The following is a 5,531-nucleotide window of genomic DNA, read 5'->3' as shown; positions in this document are numbered from 1 at the left end:
ACCGCTGCGGTATGAGTTATTCTGAGAGACAGTGGAGCACAAAGGCTCCGGAGAAGAAGCCGAGTTAGTGACATCCAGAATGGCCGAGTTAGCAAGATGCAGTAATAGGATGAGAGTGAGAGAGAGAGAGAGAGAGAGAGAGAGAGAGAGAGAGAGAGAGAGAGAGGGAGCCCGGTGTATTATAGGGGGTCCTCCGGCAGACTAGGCCTAAGTCAGCCTAACTAGGGGCTGGTACAGGGCAAGCCTGAGCCAGCCCTAACTATAAGCTTTATCAAAGAGGAAAGTCTTAAGTCTAGTCTTAAATGTGGAGACGGTGTCTGCCTCCCGGACCGTAACAGGAAGATGATTCCACAGGAGAGGAGCCTGATAGCTGAAGGCTCTGGCTCCTGATCTACTTTTGGAGACTTTAGGGACCACGAGTAACCCTGCGTTCTCAGAGCGCAGTGTTCTGGTGGGATAATATGGCACTATGAGCTCTCTAAGATATGACGGAGCTTGACCATTTAGAGCTTTATAAGTTAACAGTAGGATTTTAAATTCAATTCTGGATTTTACAGGGAGCCAGTGCAGAGAAGCTAAAACAGGAGAAATATGATCTCGTTTCTTAGTTCCTGTTAGTACACGTGCTGCTGCATTCTGAATTAGCTGGAGAGTTTTTAAGGACTTACTTGAGCTACCTGATAATAGAGAGTTACAGTAATCCAGCCTTGAGGTAACAAAAGCGTGGACCAATTTTTCTGCATCTTTTCGGGTCAGGATAGGCCTAATTTTCGCAATATTACGCAGATGAAAAAATGCAGTCCGTGAGGTTTGCTTTAAATGAGAATTAAAAGACAAATCTTGATCAAATATTACTCCGAGGTTTCTTACGGTAGTGCTAGAGGCCAGAGCAATGCCATCTAGAGAAACTATGTCATCAGATAAAGAGTCTCTGAGTTGTTTGGGGCCAAGAACAATAACTTCAGTTTTGTCTGAATTTAACATCAGGAAATTGGTGCTCATCCAATTTTTTATGTCTTTAAGGCAGTTATGGAGTTTAGTTAATTGATTACTTTCTTCTGGCTTCATCGATAAATACAACTGTGTATCATCCGCATAACAATGGAAATTTATAGAGTGATTTCTAATGATGTTACCTAAAGGAAGCATATATAGAGTAAATAGGATTGGTCCGAGCACAGAACCTTGCGGAACTCCAAAACAAACTTTGGTACGTAAGGATGATTCATTACGAACGTCAACAAATTGAAAACGATCAGATAAATAAGATTTAACGTGGTGGTAACGTTAGACCACAACATCAACTCAACGTGAATAAGATTAACAATGATGTCTACATCTGTTCTAAGGTAAGTCAACATTGTGTTTGAGGCAACATATTGTCACTTTGCTGGAAAGAAATATAAAGTTATCTTTAACATCTCTAGCTAACGTTAGCTAAAGTTAGCCTAACGTTAGCTCCTAGCTGCGTTGTTCATCATGTCACCTTGTTTGCTGGGAGTTCATTAGCCTATTTTGTTCTAGTTTTGTACTTTGGTGATCGTACATCATTGTTAGCTGTTGTCCAAAGGGCTCTAGTTAAGCTAACGTTAACTTCTGGAGCTTAGCTTCATTAACTTATCTGTAATGGCAGAGATAACAAAGGTTGGCAAACGTTATGCTGAATGATTCAGTGTAAATACTGTAGCACCAAACTAACGGAGAGACACTCTTGGTAAAGATGGTAAAAAGGCCGTTATCCTTTTCTCATATTCTGAGCCAAAAACCTTAACTTCAGTGGCACTTTAACTTGTTGTCTTTGATGGTGACGGCAACCAGATGTGGTTCACAAGCGTACACTGTGACCTGTAAATTTTGGCTTGTAATTTAAGCTTTTCATCGACCTTCTCAACAATAAAATGATGAATATATCCCTCCAATGCGTAGTTTAGGCCCTTTTGGTTACTTCTCAATGACATCTGATTGTTATGTCCCCAAAAATCATCAGTTGCCTCCTGTGAAATGCCGTGTACTGTGACACCTGCCATAGCGCCGCTCACTGAATGTTGATAGTTTGTCCGAGTGAGTGGAGGGGGGCGTGGCTTAGCCATAGGTCAATTGGGTTGAGGTTTGGACTCCAATCAGGTGCATACACCTGTGACTGACACACACCTAGCAGCACCTGAAGCTCAGAACAAGAGTGAATACCAACAGGAGAATGTTGCAGGGGATTTTGGCACATTGTTTTGGGGCGTTACCCACATGTTTAGCTGTGTTGCTCATTCCACTAATGCATGATCATTACAAGTTGTAATGTTTTATCAGTCTGTGGTGCCAAGTGTCTTGTTTTATGCTGCAGTCTGCTGGGGAGGAAGTTTGGGAAAAAAGAAGGCAGGGAGGCTGGATAAGCTTGTAAAGAAGGCTGGCTCTGTGATCGGAGTCAGGATGGACTCTCTGGGGATGTGGTGGAGAGATGCACAATGAGGATGGTGGAGGCCATCCTGAACAATACAGATCATCCACTTTATAACACCTTGATGGACCAAAGAAACAACGGTGGTGGACGGCTCCTCTCTCATCGTTGCAGGACAGAGATATACAGAAGATCTTTTGTACCCAACGCCATCAGGCTTCATAATTCGCTGTTAAAAAGATGAGCTGACAGACTTTTTTGAATTTCCCTTTGGGGATGAATAAAGTACTTCTTGTTCTTAGGTGTATTTTTCAATTAACTGTTCATTTATTCCTTTAACCCATAATGAAGTAGTCAAGGAAAAAAGCCTCAGATGAATATTCATACAATGACACACAAGAACAAATCAAATATTGTAACAGATATATTAAACTTCAATGGTATATTAACAAAAGATGCATCTTACTTTGCTTCATCATACAAATCAAATATAGTTCCAAATATACTAAACTTTTATGGTACAGTAACAAAAGTTGTATCTAAATGTATAAAAAAAATTGCTTAACTAGTGTCGGAAGCAAATGGCTCTGTAAACATACAGTAGAACGTAGTGCAAACACTTTATGTGCAAGAAAGAAAATGGCTCTGTAAACACAGAAAGTAGTGCAAACAATGTTTAGGTGCAATTATTTAAAAAGGTGCACTGAATAAACCACATGAAAATTTAACTTAAATTTAACACACCACACCTGGCAACATTACATTTTTTCCAGGAATTTTGTCACCAGAGCCTCAAAACCCTGCTGTGCAGACTTCAGTTGTGCCATTGTCTCTTGGTGGCGCAGCTGACTGGCCTCTCCTGACTGTCACAGGAACTCCAACCTACGTTTACGGGGGTTGTGTGGGGTGGATGTGGTTGCTTTTGGTCCTGTGTTTCCTATAGGGCTGGGTACTGTGTCAGCTAATGCTGTGCTGCTGTTGCTGCTGCTGCTGCTGCTGCTGCAACATCCCAGCACCTCAGGTCTGCGAAATTCAAGCCCCTCTGATGTCCCAACAGGGAACACTACATCATGCTGCTCTCCCAGAAGAGCTTCCATTTCACTATAAAACTGGAAGCGCATGGCTCCCCTCCCTGTTGGGTTATTATTGTCTTTTACCTTTTTGCATCAACAAGTGTGTTCCATTTTCTGGCCACCTTGTCAGGGCAGAAAATCTGTTGGAAATGGCTTCCCAACTTATCTGCTGCCTCTTTCCACAGCATTTTCTTGTTGGACTTGGCAGTTCTTAGCCGTGCATTCAGCTCTTGCAGGTTCTTTGGGACCCGCTACCTTCCGCTCTGATGTGCTGGTGCATCAGGTCAATCAAAAATAGTGTTTGGTCCCTGTTGAAGCCGTCATTGTTTGGTATGGGTGATGGTGATGGTGATGATGATGGCGATGGTGCTGATGATGGTGGTGATGGTGATGGTTCAGGTGTTGGCTCAACAGTATCCTTGCAGTTGTCTACAAAACCCACAAAAACAACAGGCTAACATTATTAATGTAATTACTATTGTTGTAGTTATGATTGTTATTCTACTGTCTTATCTGCAATTATGTGCAACTCACCCAGTTCAACCAGATGTACTCTGACAGATAGATCCGCAGTAGAGTAGTATGTGGTGAGGTCGTGAGCCTTCTGGTATAGGGGACCAGGGAAAGGAGTATTTCTCTGGGGATCCAAATACAAATTCATGTTCCTGTCGAGGTAGACTTTGAAAAAAAAGGCACACACACACACACACACACACACACACACACTGTTATAGCTTCATAACTGTGGTAGAGCACTGAGTTGGTTCATTCAATCATTTATTTACTTAAAAAGTATTTTGAATACGATTTTGCTGTGTATAAATTATGTGTTTTGGCTCCAGAGGGGAGTTTCTTGTAGATGTCAGTAGATTGACAATGAAACTGTTATAACGGTGATAGTGCGGAGAACAGAGCCGTACAACTGAAGTGTTTAACGTTACTGTAGTTTAGCATCCCCGTTTTGCCAGCGATAAATCTAAAAGACCATCAGTCGAGCCATCAAAACCATGAACATTAACGTCACCGTTCTATTACCATTGGGCTAGCCGTAGCCACTGTTAGCAATATCAGTTGATAACAACGCTCTATGTGGTATTTTGCACATATAGACAGCTTAGCAACATGCCCATGGATAAAAACTGAACACTACTATGGGTATGGCTGACCTAATGTAAAACAAATAAGTTAAATTGCTATAAACAGTACTTTAGCGTGTTTACTCACTATGTATGTGACCGGCAGCCATGAATTCCTAAGTTGGGGTTGATGCAGTTGCTCCAAGCAAAAACAGTGGATAAACCAAGACGGTCCACTGCGAGTCAGTTTCCTGTATCAGTGTCATGTGGGGTTCATGACCATCACGCCCCTTTAGGAGACTAACAGCAGGTACTGAGTCCATTGACTTCAGTGGGAGAAATGAACGTGATTACAGATTATGGCCGATTCTTTGGCCCCATAGTCACAGAAGCAAATATTGGACCCATTTATCACAAGCCACATATCTTCAGAACATTCCGACACCAAAATGGCAAATTTCACACGGACAAATCAGGAGAAAATTTACTTTGTTCAAGACTTGTCTCTGTCTCAACAACACACTCTCGCGAGATCTGGCAACAGATATCTCCTCTCAGGTGCTGAAATCAGTGCAGTTTCACCAAAGATACTGGGTTAAAAAAATATTTTTTTTCCAGCGGATGTCTTAGTTACAACATGATTGAGCTAACTGGAGTAGTTTCATGTCGTATCCGACAATGGGAGGCTTTTAACAGATGACGTCCTGATGTTAGCTTTGCTGCTAGTGTTAGCTGTCCCTGTCAGCTGCAGCTACTGATGCTTTCTAGACATCGTGATTTCCCAAAACTGAATAAATACCACACATAGCAACACAAAACTGCTTTGCTAGCTCAATCATGTTGTAACTAAGATATCCGCTGGAAAAAATATTTTTTTCATGGACCGTTTAATGAGTTATTACCTATTACAGACACCACTAACGGCTAACGGTTAGCCCAGCTAATCTACGATAACCAAGCGAGGTTGGGGATACTCGTCTTTGATTGGCG

The 5,531-nt window shown here is 41.9% G+C and overlaps 1 pseudogene; it reads right to left on the bottom strand.

Moving 5' to 3' along the window:
* Positions 1-3,150: 3,150 nt before the first annotated feature.
* LOC144461863 (uncharacterized) lies at positions 3,151-4,126 on the bottom strand (annotated as a pseudogene).
* Positions 4,127-5,531: the final 1,405 nt, after the last annotated feature.

The sequence above is a fragment of the Epinephelus lanceolatus genome, chromosome 24 (assembly GCF_041903045.1).
Source record: "Epinephelus lanceolatus isolate andai-2023 chromosome 24, ASM4190304v1, whole genome shotgun sequence".
Lineage (NCBI taxonomy): Eukaryota > Metazoa > Chordata > Actinopteri > Perciformes > Serranidae > Epinephelus > Epinephelus lanceolatus.
Note: the sequence above shows the minus strand (reverse complement) of the source record. Positions and strands in the feature narration are given on the sequence as shown.